This window comes from Apodemus sylvaticus, chromosome 5 (genome assembly GCF_947179515.1).
Source record: "Apodemus sylvaticus chromosome 5, mApoSyl1.1, whole genome shotgun sequence".
Classification (NCBI taxonomy): Eukaryota; Metazoa; Chordata; class Mammalia; order Rodentia; family Muridae; genus Apodemus; species Apodemus sylvaticus.
In genome coordinates, this window is record NC_067476.1 from 28,508,159 (window position 1) to 28,528,255 (window position 20,097).

Genomic DNA, 20,097 nt, shown 5'->3' on the forward strand with positions numbered 1-20,097 from the left:
CAACCATGACCTTAAGTCATCCCACTATGGGATGGAAGACTCTGAAATAACACATGACAAAGGTAAGGATACAGAAAGAGTTATGGAGTGGTTCCATGAATAGCGTCTACCACTGAATGAAGCTAGCAGAAAACATATAGAAGAAAGAGCATGACCAAGATCCCTGGGCAGAACTATGGATGGTGTGGCCAACTCTGACCCACAGCCTGAGCTTGTTTCTTTGATGTGGTTCGTCTCCCTAAACGTCACAGGAGTATTCTCACAACCTAGCGACGCCTCGCTATGTCCATCTATGTGAATGGCACATCCCTCTTCCGTTTTGTCTTACATATAAGGAAAAAAAAAAAGACTTCTTTACTCTTTAAGCCACAACTTGGCCTCCAACTTCTCTGGTCTAGCTTTCTAACTCCTAGGACCTGAATTAAATGCCCATCCTCAGACCTGCTCCAGACCATCATCTCTGCTTGTGGCACTGGGGACACTACATTTGTCACTTAGAGCTTTGTTTGCCAGTCTCTTGCTTCTCTGAGAGAAAATGTTCTAAGTGCATAAGCTTGTAGCCCTCCCCCACCTCCACCCTCCACCCCATCCCACCCCCACCCCCACCCTCCACCCCATCCCACCCCCACCCCTGCCTGGGGCCCAGTACAACTTCTTGCTCAAAGTACCAATAGCAACAAACATTCCATAAATTAAACTACTCAGTGTCTTAACCCAGGTGGGGTAGAAAGAAGAGAAATGGGAAAAGGACAGTGGGTTTTAAAAGGGAAGAGATGGTTTCATTTTTCAACACTTGAGTAGAATGACTCAGAAAGCCTCAAAAAGCAGAAAAGAGCCTGCAACGAATATTGATTGGGCACCTGGAGAGTCCCTGTAAACAAACCTGAGTAGCTAGGTTCATTTCCAGAAGATCCCTGGGAAAGGTTCTGTCCAATAAGAATACAATATGAGCCTCAGGTAAAGATCCACTTAGGAAATGTTGCAGGTTTTTGGAAACTACGTTATAAAGAGTAACAACAGTCAACAGATAAAATTCTCTTTAATAACATTGTACTTACCCCAAATTATCTGAAATATACTTTCACCATGCAACCAATACAAAGGATTAGTAGTATTTTTCATTCTTTTCTTGTGCCATATCCTTTAAATCTCAAAGGTGTCTTATGCTAAAGCCTATCTCATTTTGAGCTTCTCACATTTCCAGTGCCTGGTGACTAGTCTTGAATATTTGAGTTCTGGGAGGAAAGGCATTGCCTGCAACACTTCCAGGACAACCATCATGATAACAATGGTGGCAACACAAGGACTGGAAGAAAGGCAAGTGCAGGACATGGCACTGGCAGAGTTATCTGAGAGAGCCTCAGCTCAGGAAGTGCATGTGTGCATACACACTTGGCCTTCAGTCTGCATTGGAAAGAAGAATCAGTTCACATCCAAGCTGGGATTTTGTTCATATTTCTGTTCTCAAAGATAACTATTTGTTAGTGAAATCTACCACCTTTATCCAAGCCATGAAAATAGTGAAAATACTTTCTGAAGTATTTCAGAATTATACACTAGACTGACTTCTAGTGTAGAATGTAACACTAGTGAGAGTTTAGCATGCTCGGTGGGATTCAAAGCCATGTGTTTCATACCGTGGGTCACAGTCAATTCAATTCTACAGCCACGGAGATGGCTGCAACGAATATTGATGGGGCACCACAGCAATTTGATATGAAGTTCTCTATTCTAGTTTTCTTTCAGCTCTAACTTTTTCATTTCCCAAGTGAAAACCAAAAAAAAAAAAAAATTAGTAATAACTATTATAGGAATATTTTAAGTGTATATATGTTTTTACCAAAATAAGTTTCAGGTGAAGACCACAAGGCTCTTACCACAAATTTGATTTATTCTCAATCTGTATCTTCATATTAGCAGATGACTCTCTTCATATATATATATATATATATATATATATATATATATATATATATTTAACATATCTTTAAACAATCTGGATTGACTGTCTAGACTGTTTCAAGTTCCCTGGATAATTTCACAACTCCCTCTTTACTCTGAAAGTCTGCATGTGACCTTGAGTTAGATTAGAGAGCTTTCTTTCTTTTGCATTCTTCATATGACTTCATACATCACTTGATAGTGGAGATCTTTTGCTTTAAATGTATAGGAAAAAAATTCCAGTTGAGAAATAATAAATACCACTTATACTAGCATCTCAGGTTACATGACTGTACATTTCCAACCTTTTCTTTCTGAAAATGAATCCGATGTTATTGAAATTTAAAGAAATTAATGCATCAAATCAATACACATTTGCTATAACAGCACACAATCCATTTTGAATTGTGCACTATGGCTTTTTAAAGCTAATAAAATCACTTCAGGTCAAGAAAAAAATACTGGAATTTAACTAAAGATGTGTGTGTGTGTGTGTGTGTGTGAGAGAGAGAGAGAGAGAGAGAGAGAGAGAGAGATTGCTGCTAAGAATAATATGGAGCATTTGATAACTCTCAAGGATTTGATGAATTCAGGAGCACTTGGGAATAGGAGGCAAATGTTCAGAACATTCTCATTTTGTTTTGTCACATGACAATGAAAGCAATAAAGAACTCATAAGTCAGTTTAAAAGATATTCACTTTCTCCAACTATAAGGTCACCTCATGCAACATGATGATCTGAACCTTTGGACCCAAACTTAACACTAAAGAGTATATTTCTAGTTCTTGTTTATCTTTTCTTATAGCATGTCAAAGTCTGATAAATGGGGATTATCCCAAAAGCCTTTCATAACTTTCACTAATTACATTCAGAGCCGTGATGTCCAAGGGTTTTAGATCTACTCTAATCCTAGTCTTTCAATTGCAGACTCAGTGTAGAACTTAAATTTCATGTCCAGCTGTTGGCACCTCTTGACGTAAACTCCCATGAACTTGATAAACAGGTCTCTTAGAATTCTACACTATTTCCTTGATGTCACTTAGCTACTATTTGTTAAGCTGCCAATAAGTACAATAATGAGCTAGCACTGGAAGCTTTAAGGCGTTGACCATGGCCCTGGCCTTCAGATGTTTGGTAAGTCTAGGGTCACCCTTCTCAGACCCTTCCGTGACTTTCTGGATTTCAATCATATCCCTTCTAGTCTTCATCTTTCATATTATCCCATCCAAACCAAAGACATCTGAGGATCTGAACATTTGGAAGCGTTCCCTTTCATTTCCAGCCAAGATAAAAATAGAGCTTCCATTGTGCTCTCAAGGAAAAAAAAAATCTATGCATTTGGTACTTGGAGCTGTCTCAAAAAAACGTGATCTTACAAAATATCTCTCTGTAGAGGGCATACCAACAAGAGCCAGTTAGGTCTACACGAGATCCAGGGACAAACACCTGCATCTAGTCTCCTCATGAAAAGACTTGCCAGCAGCAGCCTGTCAGAGGTGTGGTGCTGACTCATTTCCCTCTTTGTATGTGTTGAAGGAAATGTTGCCAGAAGAGGAAAGGTACACTGTCCCAAAATATTTCTTCCACAAAACATTTTCTTCTTTAACTTCTGCATAAATGCAGCTGATTTCTTTGTTTGAATAGACTCTGAGGACAGTTTTCAAGTCGGAACATTTCCCTTAGCATGAGTTAGAGAATGCAGCCGAATTACTTATTTTCCAGTTTTCTAGAGCTACGTGCACATGACTTCAATCACACTGTGTTCCTAACTGACACCCAGATGAGGTGAACACTCAAAGAAACAGGAGTTTTAACTGGATTTTTTTTAAAGTAGCTTTGGGTACCACTAAACCCAAGTTGGAAATTCTGCACTACAGAGGAATATGTTACCAGCATGAAATCTGAGGGCCAAGATCGTTGGGTAGAGAGTCAAAAAGGTTGGTGTACATTGGATAGGGTTAGTAAAAAAAAAAAAAAAAGGCCTATGGTCGATGCAGCCAGACGACTGATTTTTAAAGAACATGGAAATTTACATCCATTATATCATTTAATTCTCACAACTGTCTTGCATATATTATTGTCCCAACTATTATTGACAGGCATGAAAACCCAGGCACATGGAGTCTAATGAAGTTTCCAAGATCCACACATTTAATCTACTGTCCTAATTACTTTTCTGTTGCTGTCAGAAGCACCAGACCAAAACTACTTCAGAAGAAGAGGGTTTATCTTAGAGCTTATGGTTCATCATTGAGGAAAGCCAAGGTAGGAACTTAAGGTAGGAACCTGGAGGCAGGGAGAGAAGCAGAGGCCATGGAGAATGCTGCTCACTGGCTTGCTCCCATTGGCTTTCTTATATACCCTAAAGTTGTTTGTCCAGGGGTGGCACTGCCTAATGTGTACTGTGGGCCCTCATTTCAATCATTAATCAATAAAATACCTCCCCAAACTTGCCTACAGATCAATGCAATAGGTGCAATTCCTCCATTTGGCATTTCCTCTTGGCAGAAAGCTTTTGTCAAGTTAGGAAACAACAGCAACAACCAAAAAACCCTAATCATAACACTCACTATTTGTTGAATATTACATATTAAATTGTTTGTGTGCTTCTCATGTAATCCTCATAAAGATTCTATAAATTAGATGTTGTCTGCATTTTAAAATTGTGAAGCAGTGACTTGGAAAACATTAGGTATGTTCAAAACTCCAGAGTAAGGCCCCATCACAACTCTGACCTCAAAGCAGAGACACTTCCCTTACTCCGTTTTCCACTCACGGCAGCACAGAAGCTCATGATCACAGTCCTCAGACTATTTTGTTGCCTGAGGCCTTAAGTCAGAAATATTTTTCCCCTTCCTTTTTCATGAATACATATTGTCGTTAATTCTTTGAGACTTTTATACAATGTGCTGTGATCTTATTCACGCCCAACTCCTCCATTTAACTCTTCCTAGATTCATCCCACCTCCCTACCCGGCAACTTCGTGCCCTTTTTTTTCTACTTAATTTAATATTTTATCAGTTCCAATTTGTGCTGTCTTCACATTTCTGGGTATGGAGCTATTTATTGAAGGTGACCATCGCCTTATGGAAAACTGGCTTTCCCTTCTCCAGAAACCATCAGCTGTCAAATAGGGAAGAGATGTTCAGAAACCTTTTCTAGCTCCATGCTAGAATTCTGACTGGCTTGATCTTGTGCAGGTCTTGTGCCCACAATCACATCTGCTATGGGTTCATGAGTGCCAGCGTCTTGTAATGATCAGAATCTGATCTTCACTGACCTCTAGCCCTTACAATCTTTTCTTGCCCCTTTTCTGTGATAGCCCCTGAGCCATGGAAGAAGTGGTTGACCTAAAATGTCCCATTTGTAGCTTAACCCTCATCTCTCTATTTTGAGGACTTGTGAGTTTCTGGATTAATCACCATCCACTGTGCAAAGAAACCTGTCTAATGAGTAAAGAGATACAAACTTGGAGTGACTACAATATCCTGACCATAGCAAAAGAATGGCAGTATGTTCACCCTTGGGGACTGTGAGCCCCAGTCAAGGGTTCTTCACTTCACAGAACCCATGCTCTATGCCCATATTAGGCATATGTTTTTTCCCTGTGGAAAGGACCTTAAATCCAATTAGAAAGTGATTGCCTACCCCAATAACATCTGGGCCTCTCTCATACTCAGAGGCATGTCTTATCATTCTAGCTATCCCTTGCAGGGCAGTAGCTGAATAAGGCTTGATAACTCCCCCCACCCCCCGCCAGAATCCTGCATAGCACCCTCCAATACTATGCCAGCTAAGGTAGCATAAAGGAAACTTCCTGGTCAGTACCAACTTGATCTCTTCATGTACTGTATGCTGCCACTGTGTTTGCTGTCTTCAGCCATATTGTCTTGCTATTAAGCTCCAATGGACAAACAATAGGAATAGCAATAGCTTGTATTTGGGGGGAGGGGTGTTTCCAGGGCACCTATGACCATACATTCAAAGGGAATTATCTCACATCTGGCAATTGGTTTTTTTTTAAAAACCATGGGTTATTCTTTTTGTAAGGTGGTTCTTTATATAACCCCATCTCTTTTACTTCTCTGCTTAAATTTACTCAGCAAATTTTCATTATTTCCCTGGTGATATCTGTTCATGAAATCCTTTCCCTGAAAATTAGATATCCCAGGAAATTGTTTCAGACTTTCCTACATGGTTAGTTGAACATCACTCAATAATCCAGGGTACCTACCACAAGAAACAAAGTCTTGTCTGTAGAATGAGCACGACTGCCCTCTTTGCAACAGATTTCAATTCCTATTAGCGTGCGTGCTAACTAGATCTTTTCTTAAATATTTAAACCTAATGATGTTCAGTAAGTCCTCAAATACATGGAAGTAGGAGCTGTGCTGTTTAACTTGTCAGGGGCAAGGCAATGTGTCTGGGGATGATGCATGCATGCTGTGTTCTGCCCACGTATCATCAATAATCCCTTGGAGGAGAGAATGTGATGTAACTCTGCTACTTAGGGATGGCCATTTTACTGTCTCACATTCTCTACACATTGACTATTCCTGTTTCTGTGTTGATCACCATCTGTGGTTAGAAGAGTATGCCCCTCACCCCACCTTAGACTCATGTGTTTGAACGCTTGGCCTTGGAGTAGCACTATTAGGGGGTGTGGCCTTGTTGGAGTAGGTATTGCCTTGTTGGAAGGAGTGTGTCACTGTGGAGATGGGCTTTGAGATCTCATATATAAGCTCCAGCTACACCCAGTGCAGAAGACAATCCCCTTCTGCTGCCTGCAGATTATGATGTACAACTCTCAGCTCCTCCAGTACCATGTCTGCTTACATGCTGCTTGCTTCCAGCCATGATGATAACGGACTAAGCTTTTGAAAGTGTAAGCCCCCAGTTAAATGTTTGTCTTTATAAGGGTGGCCTTGGGCTGGGAAGTGGTGGTGCACGCCTTTAATCCCAGCACTTGGAAAGCAGAGGCAGACAGATTCCTGAGTTTGAGGCCAGCCTGGTCTATAGAGTGAGTTCCAGGACATCCAGGGCTACACAGAAAAACCCTGTCTCAAAAAAACAAAAAATAAAAAACAAACAAACAAACAAACAAAAAAGTTGCCCTGGTCATGGTGTCTTTTCACAGGAATAAAACCCTAAGGCACCATCTATTGCAAAAAGAAGCTTCTCTGTTGAGAGTTCAGAAATGCACTAATCTATGGGTTATAAGTTATTAGGAGTCAGTTTAATACTTTGTTAACAGAGCAACAATATTAGGTTGTCCCCTAGGACACACAGCCTGCCTAGACATAAGTTCTTGGCCCAGATAATGATGCTGAGTATGGGTTTCAACTCATAGAGCAAAACTTAAATCTAACCAGAAATTGGTCGGTTACTCTCATAACTCTCATAACTATTATACCAGCATGCATGTCTTGCTAGGTCAGTAATTGTTGTAACTTGTAGGGTTCTTATCTGGGTAAAATTTCTTTCTTCCTCTAGTAGAGTACAGGGCACCTTTCAGCACTATGAAAGCTATCCAGTAAGAAGGAAGCTTCTGGGTATGGACCAGCCTGATTTCACCATGTCCGTGATGAATCAAGTATGTGGTATCTTCAGCAATAGGGTCTTGCTGTTAAGTTCTGGATGGTTAACAAGAGCACTGAAAATAGTCTGCAATGTTTGGAGGACTATGAGACTTCAGGTTTCAACAAGCTCAAAAGAGGTAGCTCATTCCTGGACTGGGCTTTGAGTTTGTTATCCCATGGTGTCTAGTAGGGGCATCGTTGCCCAATTATACAATAACTCCACTTTAGCTCTTTTTTTATATGTGTATATTATTTTAGGAATCTTCTACAATAGTAGGTTTCCAGATGACTTTTTTGAAATCTTTTTAGTGTTAGTTCTTCTCCTCCCTGTATTCTTTCCTTTACTGTGTCCCCCCCCCCACATCTCTCCCATTTAAACCGTTACCTTATTTTCATTGCTTTTTATCTGCCTACCCCAAATCCCCCTCCAAGGACCTTTACTAATTTTCTGACCTCCGTGTATGGGAATACACATATCTAAAGACTCAAAATCAACAACTTAGAAAAAACATAAATTTTGCAGTTTTGTGCCTGTGTCATCTCACACAGAACGACTGTTTCCAGCTCCACCCTCTTATCAGAGGATGCTATAGTTTCATTTTTCTTAACAGCTGAATTTTTCTTAACATTCCACTGTGTAAATTTATCACATTTCATTATTTATCATCAGTTGATGGACATCTTTACTATCCAACTTGTAATGAATAGTCAGCATATACCAAGCAGTATTTTATACACTGTACAAAAAATTATTTCATCGAATCTGAATGCCAGCTGTATGAGCTCTTTGCCCTCACTTGACAGAGAGGGAAACTGAGCCTAAAGAGAAGGAGTTAACTTGCCTATAGACCCACACTGTAAGTGGTAGGTTGAGGATTGAACTTCAGCTACTAGATTTCAGCCTATCTATCTTTCTTCTTCTGCTAATCTCACTTTCCTCATAGTTGCATTTAAATACAAGCATGTATAGGATGTCATGAGAGCAGCGACAGGGATCACACGATATACCTAAGGCAACAGACATTTCTCATTTCTAAAAAAAATTAAAAAGGCTCCAATTTGTGGTTATTGATATTTCTTTCAAGAATAAAAATAATTAAGTGATATAAAAGGACATAAAAGGGCTAGGTGCAGGTAATGGACACTCAAACCATGAAGGGATACACAGCTAATTTAAAGTGTAAAATTCAGTGTGATGTTCCATACGCATTCTATTCTACCCCATTGTATGCTATTATAACTGGATAGAAGTTTGTTGAGATGCACAGACTTTGGGACTGGTTAGTTTTGGTGCATTTTTATTTGCAAGGTTTTGAGGGGTTGTATTTTGTATTTTGTTATTATTTTTGGTTGTTTGGTTGGTTGTTTGGTTGGTTGGTTTGACTTGGATTTTTAAGACAGGGTTTCTCTGTGTAACCCTGAGCATCCTGGAGCTCACTCTGTAGACCATGCTGGCCTTGAACTTGCAGAGCTTTGCCTGCCTCTGCACTGAGGACTGGTATTAAATGCATGAACCACCACCACCCTGCCAATTACTAAGTTCTTTAAAATAAAGTTTTTACAAGATCTTTTAAAAGATTTTTAAAATGCACCATTTCCCCCTCAGTATCTATCAACTAAATAGTCTTCATTTTATAATATTAAAATTAGCATTGAGAAGGTACTTATTTCCTTAAAAACAAACAAGTAAAACAACCCAGGGCCTGGAATTTAGGGAAACTCGTCCACTTTGAAAAGTATTTATTTGTGTTACGCAATTCAACACAAACTTTGAAGATATTATAACAAAATTATCCTGAGGCAAAATCCTGAGGTAGTACAGTATTATGGAGCAAATGATATAGTTAATACTTCACACACAGCACTTTAAACCAGCAAAGGGTGTTTCTTTTAGGGCTCTTTTAATTGAATTTCAATAAAAAATATAAAGGAATGTTATTGAAGAGGCCAGTGTGATTTGAAACCACCAACTTGGAAAACCATCTCCTCAGCCTTCACAGTCTCTAGCGACCTGTATTTCATTTGTTTTTCCTAGAAAATCAACTTTTTAACACTCAGAAATGAGGACATTTGGGGCCTTTTCTTTTTTTATCGTACTTAATCGGCTTAACACAATAGCCTCCACTGTTTATTCTCAAGTTTTAGGACACACAACTGTCACCTAGAAGACTTATTGACAATTTACATTCTAAGATGATGTCCCCGGAATCAGTATTCAAGAATATTTTAATGCTCCTGAAGTGACAGTCTCTAGACTTTCTCAGGGAATGCCATCCAAGGTGTCCACAGACTTGCCTTTAAACAGAAGGGACTCAAGGAAAACTGAACTCCACTTTTCTGACAGACTTGGGTCAGGTTTTTCAGAATCCTCTTTCTGATTTACCAAACTGTTGAAGAGTGAGGCCTGTGGGCACATGCCGATAATCTCAGATACTCAAGAGGTTGGGGGACAGGAAGATCACAAGTTCAAAGCCAGACTCAATGACTCTGTTTCATACAAGCAAGCAAATATGCTATTGAGGAACTTGGAGTTGCAGTGATATAAAGTTTTACTCGTGACACACTTTGGGGATGCTCTTGAAGACTCACAGTCAAACATTAGGAGGAGGTGCAACCCTGTGTAAGATGATGAGAAAGGATTGAAACAGCCAGAGGGGTCCAGGACACCAGGAGAACACAGTCCTCAGGATCAACTAAACAGGGCTCATGGGGCCTCACAGAAACTAACATGACAATCACAGAGATTGTGCGGGTCAAAGCTAGGTCTTTTGTATATGCATTATGGTTGTGCTGTTCAGTGTTTTGTTTTGTTTTTTGTGACTTACCCTTTATTATTCATTTTTTAGTTAATTAATTTACTTATTGTTTTACACTCTATGTTTTATCCCCCCAAGCCCTGTCCATCCTTTGACTATTCCACATCCCATACCTCCTCCCCACATCTCTGTCTCCATGTGGATGTCCACACCCTCTACCCCACCTGACCTCTAAAACTCCCTGGGGCCTCCAGTCCCTTGAGGGTTAGGTGCATCATCTCTAAATAAACACAGACCCAGCAGTCCTCTACGGTATGTGTGTTGGGGGCCTCATATCAGCTGGTGTATGCTGCCTGGTTAGTGGTCCAGTGTTTGAGAATTAGGGGGGGGGGTGTCCAGATTAAATAATATTGCTAGTCCTCCTACAGGATTGCCCTTCTCCTCAGCTTCTTTCAGCATTTCCTAATTCAGCAACAGGGGTCAGCTGCTTCTATCTATTGGTTGGGTGCAAATATCTGCATCTGACTCTTTCAGGTGCTTGTTGGGTCTTCCAGAGTGTGGTCATGCTAGCTCCCTTTTTGTGAGCACTCCACAGCCTCAATAATAGTGTCAGGCCTTGGGACCTCCCCTTGAGCTGGATCCCACTTTGGGCCTGTTGCTGGACCTTCTTTTTCTCAGGCTCCTCTCCATTTCCATCCCTGTAATTCTTTCAGACAGGAAAATTATGGGTCAGAGTTGTGACTTTGAGATACACCCCTTCCCTCATTTGATACCCTGTCTTCCTACTGGAGGCGGGCTCTTTAATGCTCTTGTAAGACTCCTAATAGTGGGAGTTTCAGGTGGGGTATCTGACGCTTTTGCCTACGTTTGAGACCTTTTTCCTCTTATTAGTTTGCCTTTCCCACTTTGATTTTGAGGGTTTGTGCCTAATCTTACTAAGATTTGTTGTGCCATGTTCAATTGCTATCTCTGCTCTTTTCTGAAAGAAAAACAGAGGAATGGCTCTATGGGAGAGGGAAGGTAGTGGGTCCCAACTTGGAGGAGTGGAGGGGGGAAGCTGCAGTCAAAATGTAATATGTGAGAAAAGAATAAATTAATTTTTAATTAAAAACTAAATAAATAAAAGTTGAAAAATTTGCAGCAGAGCCTTTTTCTCATGATGATTGAATGGATGATTTATCTGGTGCATAGCAATATGGAATTAATGACAGACTTGGAGAAAGGCAAAAGAGTCTCAGGTTGAATTCACACAAACCAAAAACATCATTTCAAAAGTAAAGTGATTGTAAGACTAATATTAAAAAAAATCCATTTGGCAAATACATTACAGACATTTTGCAGCATATGAAAACATTTTGCAGCAAGTGGGAAAAAAATTAGACAAAGGCAGAGATGTTCAGAGGCATGAAACATTCCCTGCCGTAATTGACAGGGAATCTCTCCAAGAGCAAGCCACTGTGTAAAAGACAGATTGTTGAAAAGTAGGTAAGTAAGGCCTCTCTTGGGGATCTCTGGGAGTATGGACATGGTCCATGATATAGGCCAGGTGGGGGAAAGGGGGTAAGTTTCAAAGCTGTTTACATACTAGTCTTTATTAAAGGCCCTTTTAGATAATCTGGGCAGAGAGTGTGCCCAATGACCTGAGAATTCTTTATTTTCCCTTACATTTAAATGTCAGAGAGGAAGCCGTAAGAAGTATTGATGGAGAAAAGAAGCTTGCCAATGTGCTTTGTCCTAAGCACACATAGATAGGACCCCCCCAGCGTTGAGTGGTTTATTCTATCACACTTCACTTCCAACAAAAATTTTTGTCTAAATTTAAAAACTCCGGAATCTTACTACATCCCAGAAAGCTAGGGATGGCTAACCTTCGTTGCAAGCTCGGGAGAGGATTGTTAGATAATGCAGACCAGGTGCTCTGTCTTTTCTGACCCTTCTAACCCCCGCAGATGTATACCATGGGCAAATTTGTTTTTACTTTCTAGTCTAAATGTTATATTTGGTTTTGAACTAAACCTAACAATGGAAAAAGATGAGGTTGAGATCAGAAACTCTGAAGTCGGGAGAGGCTGTCCTAGGACATCAGAAGCAAACATCAGGGTGGAAGAGGTTCAACAGGGGGCTGCAAAACTCAGAGAAGTGGAATTGTTTCTGGTTTTCTAAGGCACAGCAGGAAAGCTGTTGGCACAAACATTCTACAGTGTGCTTCAAACGGACTAGAAGAACATAAATTTTCCAGTGAAAATGATTAGGCTTAGGCAAATGCGATGGCTCACTGGGTAAAGGCATTGCCACCAAGCCTGATGGCCTAAACTCAATCCCAAGGATCCATATAGTGGAAGGAATTAGATCCTATGACCTCTTCATCCTTGCTGGCGGCATGTGTGCACATTCACACATATGAATAAATTAGTAATAAAAATATTTTTATATGCCTATGTCTCAAAAAGTGAAAATTTATATTACCCTGATTCAATTATTATGCATTTTATGTGGAACTACCATATATTTTTCATAAAACATGAAATATTATGTTCAAATGTCTTTTTTTTTTAGAAAAACGAAAGTTACATATTGCTGTGTCTGGCTAACCAGACACAAATTTAGGAATTTGTGAATAGATGAAACTTCAGCTCCCAGAGCTTACCCTCTGGGTGCTCATACCAAATGACAGTACTAAACGCTCTGAAAAGAAAGTGATCTGATAAACTATCCCTTGACCTTTTAATCAGTTGAAGTATTGTTTGTCTGTTTATTTACTTGCTTATTTATTACATTAGAAGGCTCTTAAAATTCATTGCAGGATGCTTACAATCCGAAGACTCTCACAGATCACCGGATCCAACCTTCTGACCTTACAAGCGAAATCGAGTTCAGGGTTGCAGATTCCCAGGAGGATTTGCAAAGAATCTCTAGGTTCTTTCAACCTCACATCGTGACTTTGCAACTGTGGGGAGCATATTGAGCACACCGTTTTAACAGCTTCCGCTTATTTGTCTTAATGACAGCGTGGATTTTATTTTAGACCCAAAGATAACCAAATACAAAACAGAGTGTTCAGTACTACAGCTCAGCTCTTAGAACAGTTAAAGGTCATTTTTTTAGTGTTCAAGCTGTGGCTGGCTGCAACTAGTGAAGGATAGCGAGGATACACACATTTGTATTTGATAAGCAAGGAAATCCTCTGAGATACTGGTAGTTGAGGGACCCTCTGACACTCCACTTTAATGTTCATATTTTTATTCATTTATCTAATATTTATCCGAAGCCAATAATAATCTGTGTATTTTGACATCCTGGGAAACTTGCATCTTTTGTGGAAATTGCATTTCAGAGTCTGTACCTAACGTAACAATCATAGTCAAATGCTCCCCCAAAATAAAGCTCTGCCAGGAAGTTTGTACCCAGTCCTCCTTGTTATGCTAATGCACCAGATTAGGTCATACCACGCTTTCATGGTCATCGGTATGAGAGGTTTCATGAAACGGTACTCAACATGATAAATATGTAAGAATGAAGGCCAACCCATGAAAGGTTTTCTGCGCATGTGTTGGTGCTCATGACCAGAAGAGTCACGTGACCGTTTCAGTTCTTTATTTCTCACTCCTTCCTTCCCAAGAACATAGGGTCCAAGATACTCATTTTTGAGGTTTTGTTTTTATTTGCGCTTAAGAGCCAAGGCTTCACTATGTTGCTTCAAATTCCTGCACTCAAGTGTCCTCTTGCCACATGCCTGAGAGGTAGGGAGTACAGACAGGCCTATGCTGCCATGCCCAAGTCAGTTAAGTTCCTTTGGCATAATCTGTCTTGAGTTTTAAATTTTCTTGTTTAGTATACATGCTGTTATGTTGACCCACATCTACCCACTGGAGGGAAATTTTTCTAGATTTTTTTTTTATTCTCGAATACATTACATCCTGACTGCAATTTCCTCTCCCTCCGTTCCTTCTGGTCCACACCTTCCCTCTCCCCCAGATCTATTCCTTTTCTGTTTTACTTAAAAAAAAAAAGTGAGCATGTCTACCAGGGATAGCAACCAAACATGACATTACAAGTTACAAGACTGGCGGACCTTCTTTTTGGATGGGAACAGCTAGAAGTGCACAGGGCATACCATCAGTGAGTGGGGCAGCTGGGACAGGAGTCTTCTGGTTGCCATTTGCATCAGGGAGCCAGGCAGCTCCACAGCTTTCTGTGCACAGCCTGCCAGGAGAGAGTGATCTCCCAGCAGTGCCTCCACTTCTGAGCGTGGCAGCGAGATCTCCACCTTCTCTCCAGTATCTTTCTGGAGGGGAACAGCTAGAAGCTCATAGGGCATATGATCAGCAGAGCAGTTGAGACAGGAGCCTTCCAGGAGCCATTTACACCAGGGAGCCAGGCAGCTCCACAGCCTTCTGTGCACAGACCCTGCCAGAAGAGAGTTGGTCTCCCAGGAGTACAGACACAGTCTTACAGGCCCACAGGAGGGACAAGCTCCAGCCAGAGATAGCAAGACCAACTAACACCAAAGATAACCAGATGGCTAAAGGCAAGCACAAGAACATTACCAGCAGAAATCAAGGCTACTTGGCAACATCAGAAGCCAGTTCTCCCACTACAGTAAGTCGTAGATACCCCAACACACTGGAAAAGCAAGAGTTGGATTTAAAATCACACCTCATGATGCTGATAGAGGACTTTAAGAAGGACATAAATAACCCCCTTAAAGAAATACAGGAAAACATGGGTCAACAGGTAGAAGCTATTAAAGAGGAAACACAAAAATCCCTTAAAGAAATACAGGAGACATGGGTCAACAGGTAGAAGCCCTTAAAGAAGAAATACAAAAATTTCTTAAAGAATTATAGGAAAATACACACAAGCAAATGAAGGAACTGAACAAAATCATCCAGGATCTAAAAATGGAAGTAGAAACAATGAAGAAGTCACAAAGGGAGACAACACTGGAGATAGAAAACCTTGGAAAGGAATCAGGAGTCATAGATATATTCAACAATATAAAGTATCTTGGTGTGACTCTAACCAAACAAGTGAAAGATCTTTACAATAAGAACTTCAGGTCTCTGAAGAAGGAAATCGAAGAAGACCTCAGAAAATGGAAAAATCTGCCACGCTCATGGATTGGCAGGATTAATATAGTTAAAATGCCCATCTTGTCAAAAGTAATATACAGATTCAATGCAATCTCCATCAAAATCCCAACTCAGTTCTTCACAGAGTTGGAAAAAGCAATTCTCAAATTTATCTGGAATAACAAAAAACCCAGGATAACTAAAACTATTCTCAACAGTAAAAGAACTTCTGGGGGTATTAGTATCCCAGACCTCAAGCAATACAACAGAGCAATAGTGTTAAAAACTGCATGGTATTGGCACAAGGACAGGCAAGTGAACCAATGGAATAGAATTGAAGACCCAGAAATGAATCCACACACCTATGGTCACTTGATCTTCGACAAAGGAGCAGAAAACATCCAGTGGAAAAAAGATAGCCTTTCAACAAATGGTGCTGGCTCAACTGGAGGTCAGCATGCAGGAGAATGCAAATTGATCCATTCTTATCTCCTTGTACTAAGCTCAACTCCAAGAGGATCAAGGACCTCCACATAAAACCAGACACACTGAAACTAATAGAAAAGAAACTGGAGAAAACCCTTGAGGACATAGGCACAGGGAAAAAGTTCCTGAACAGAACACCAATAGCTTATGCTCTAAGATCAAGAATTGACAAATGGGATCTCATAAAATTACAAGGTTTCTGTAAGGCAAAGGGCACCGTCAAAAGGACAAATCGGCAACCAACAAATTGGGAAAAGATCTTCACCAACCCTACATCCGATAGAGGGCTAATATCTAAGATATACAAAGAACTCAAGAAGTTAGACCCCAGGGAACCAAATAACCCTATTAAAAATGGGGTACAGACCTAAAGAAAGAATTTTCCCCTGAAGAAATTCGGATGGTTGAGAAGCACTTTAAGAAATACTCAACATCATTAGCCATTAGGGAAATGCAGATCAAAACAACCCTGAGATTTCACCTCACACCAGTCAGAATGGCTAAGGTTAAAAACTCAGGAGACAGCAGGTGTTGGCAAGGATGTGGAGAAAGAGGAACACTCCTTCACTGCTGGTGGGATTGTAAGATGGTACAACCACTCTGGAAATCAGTCTGGTGGTTCCTAAGAAAACTGGGCATGACACTTCCGGAGGACCCTGCTATACCACTCCTAGGCATATACCCAGAGGATTCCCCAGTATGCAATAAGGACACATGCTCCACTATCTTCATAACAGCCTTATTTATAATAGCCAGAAGCTGGAAAGAACCCAGATATCCCTCAATGGAGGAATGGATACAGAAAATGTGGTATATATACACAATGGAGTACTATTCAGCAATTAAAATCAATGAATTCATGAATTTTCTAGGCAAATGGATGGAACTGGAAAATATCCTAAGCGAGGTAACGCAATCACAAAAGAACACACATGGAGTGCAATCACTGAGAAGTGGATATTAACTAGCCCTGAAGCTCTGAATACTGAAGATACAATTAGCATATCAAATGATTCCCATGAAGAAGGAAGAAGAGGGCCCTAATCCTGGAAAGGCTTGATCCAGCATTGTAGGGGAGTACCAGGACAGAGAAAAGGGAGGGGGAAAGACAGGAGAATGGATGGAGAGAAGAGGACTTATGGAACATATGAGGAGGGGGTATTGGGAAAGGGGAAGGCTTTTAGAATGTAAACAAAGAATATAGAAAATAAATTTTAAAAATTTAAAAAAAGAGAGATAGAAGAAAGAATCTCAGGTGTTGATACCATAGAAAACATTGACTCAACAGTCAAAGAAAATGCAAAATGCAAACTGTTTGTAACCCAAAACATTCAGTAAACCCAGGACACAATGAGAAGACCAAACCTAAGGATTATAGGTATAGAAGAGAGCAAAGATTTACAACTTAAAGGGACAGTAAATATCTTCAACAAAATTATAGAAGAAAACTTCCCTAACCTAGAAAAAGAGGTGCCCATGAACATACAAGAAGCCTACAGAACTCCAAACTCCAAACAGACTGGACCATACTAGAAATTCCTCCGGGCACATGATAATCAAAACACCAAATGCACTAAACAAAGAAATAATATTAAAAGCAGTAAGGGAAAAAGGGCTAGTAACTTATAAAGGCAGACCTATCAGAATTACACCAGGCTTCTCACCAGAGACCATGAAAGCTAGAAGATCCTGGGCAGATCTCATACAGACCTTAAGAGAACACAAATGTCAGCCCAGACCACTATACCCAGCAAAACTCTCAAACACCATAGATGGAGAAACCAAGATATTCCATGATAAAACAAAATTTACACAATATCTTTCCACAAATCCAGCCCTACAAAGGATAATAAATGCAAAATGCCAACACAAAGAGAGAAACTACACTCTAGAAAAAGCAAGAGTGCGATTTTCTTCCAAAAAAACCAAAAGAAGGCAACCACACAACCATAAAAATAACATAAAAAATAACAGGAAGCAACAATCACTATTCCTTAAAATCTCAATTTTAAGGACTCAATTCCCCATAAAAAGATATAGACTAACAGACTGGATATGTAAACAGGACCCAGCATTTTGCTGCATACCGGAAGTGCACCTCAGTGTCAAAGACAAACACTATCTCCAAATAAAAGACTGGAAGACAATTTTCCAAGCAAATGGTCCCTGGAAACAAGCTGGAGTAGCCATTCTAATATTGTATAAAATTAACTTTCAACCAAAAGTCATCAAAAAAGGACAAGGAGGGATATTTCATACCCATCAATAGAAATTTTTTCTATGTCTACATTAATTTTAACACCTTTTTCTATATAGTTCAAGTTTATCAAAACTATTTTACATGTAATTCTTCAGAATTTTTCACAAAATGTTTCTACTTACCTCATCAATTAGTTTAAAAATGTTTTCTATTTCTACAGTTTTATCTATAATTTTCCATAATATTCAATTCTAACACCTTTTTCTATATATTCCTTCAATTTTATCAGAAATATTTCCATGAAAATCTCAATTTTGTTAGAAAATATTTCCACTTCCTTTTTCAATTATTTTAGTGACATTTTCTATGTCTACCATTTTATCTCTGATATTTTCCATGAAAATCTTCAAATTTAACACTTTTTCTATATATTTATTCAATTTTATCAGAAATATTTTCCATGTAATTTTTTAGTTTTTTTCACAAAATATTTATACTTCTCTCTTCAATTAGTTGAGAAATGTTTCCTATTACTACCTTTTCAGCTATTATGTTGTATGAAAATCTTCAATTTTAATACTTCTTTGTATTTCTTCAATTTTTTCAGAAATATTGTATATAAATTCTTCAGTTTTTTCACAAAATCCTTCTACTTTCCTCTTCAACTACTTTAGAAATGCTCTCTGTTTCTGCCATTTTATCTATAATTTTCCAAGAGATTCTTCAATTTTAGCACATTTTTCTATTTATTTCTTCAATATTTTCAGAAATGCTTTCATGTATATATTCAATTTTATCAGAAAATATTTCTACTTAACTCTTTAATAACTTTAGATATTTTTTCTATATCTACCATTCTACCATTAATTTTTTCCATGAAAATTTTCAATTTTTACACTTTTTCATATATCTTTCTTCAAGTTTATCTGTATTATTTTCCATGAAAATCTTCAATTTTATCAGAAAATGTTTCTACTTAACTCTTTAATTAGTTTACAATTTTTTTCTGTCTACCATTGTATCTATTATTTTCCATGAAATCTTCAATTTTCAAACTTTTCTCTCTATATTTTTTCTATTTTATCAGAATTATTTTCCTTGAAAATCTTCAATTTTATCAGAAATTTTTTCTATGTACTTGGTCAGTTAGTATAGATATATTTTCTATGTTTACCAATTTATCATTATTATTCTCCTATTTTAACACTGTTTTCTATATATTTCTTTAATTTTATCAGATCATTGTATGTAGAGCCTCTATATTTTCTAATAGTGGGCTTTAAGGTAATAATTACATGTACCAGTTAGCATTTATGTAATAATCATTTTACTTAAGTTGTCATATAAATAAAATGATTTTTATTATAAAAAAAAGAAAGATTGGACACTAATCCTCATAGCAAGGGCAGACAAGGCAACCTATCTCAAGAGCAGGCAAGCAGATGCCCCTCCCCCCCCCACCACCCACACGCCTACTGTTAGGAGTCCCACAAAAACACAGCCATAACATATATGCAGAGGACATAGCTCAGACCATGCAGACTCTGTGATTGTCACTTCAATCTCTGTGAGACCCTATGAGCCCTGCTTAGTTGATTCTCTGGGCTATTTTTTCCTGGCTGGAAAAACCCAGGCCTAAACCTAAGGCTTTACTGTTAAACATTGTGCTACATAAATCATAATAAGCCTGACCACTCTGGCTCCTACAACTCTTCTTCCCTTCTTCTGTGGGGCTCCCCTGGCTCTCCTAGAGTTTGGCTGTGGGTCTCTGCACCTGCTCCCAGCAGTTGCTAGATGATGCCTATCTAAGGACAACTGAACTAGGCACCAGTCTATGAGTATAGCAGACTATCATTAGTAATTAGTTCATTTAATTTTTCCCCAGTCATGTTCGGTTCTATCCTGGATCTGACTTGTCCAGGCGATGGTTCCTGGCCATCCAGGCAGTGTCAGGCATGTGATCCCTGTCTTGGCATGGACCTCAATTTGGACCAGTCGTTAGTTGGCTACTCCCACAAGTTCTGTACCACCACTACCCCAGCACAGCTGGCAGCCAGGACA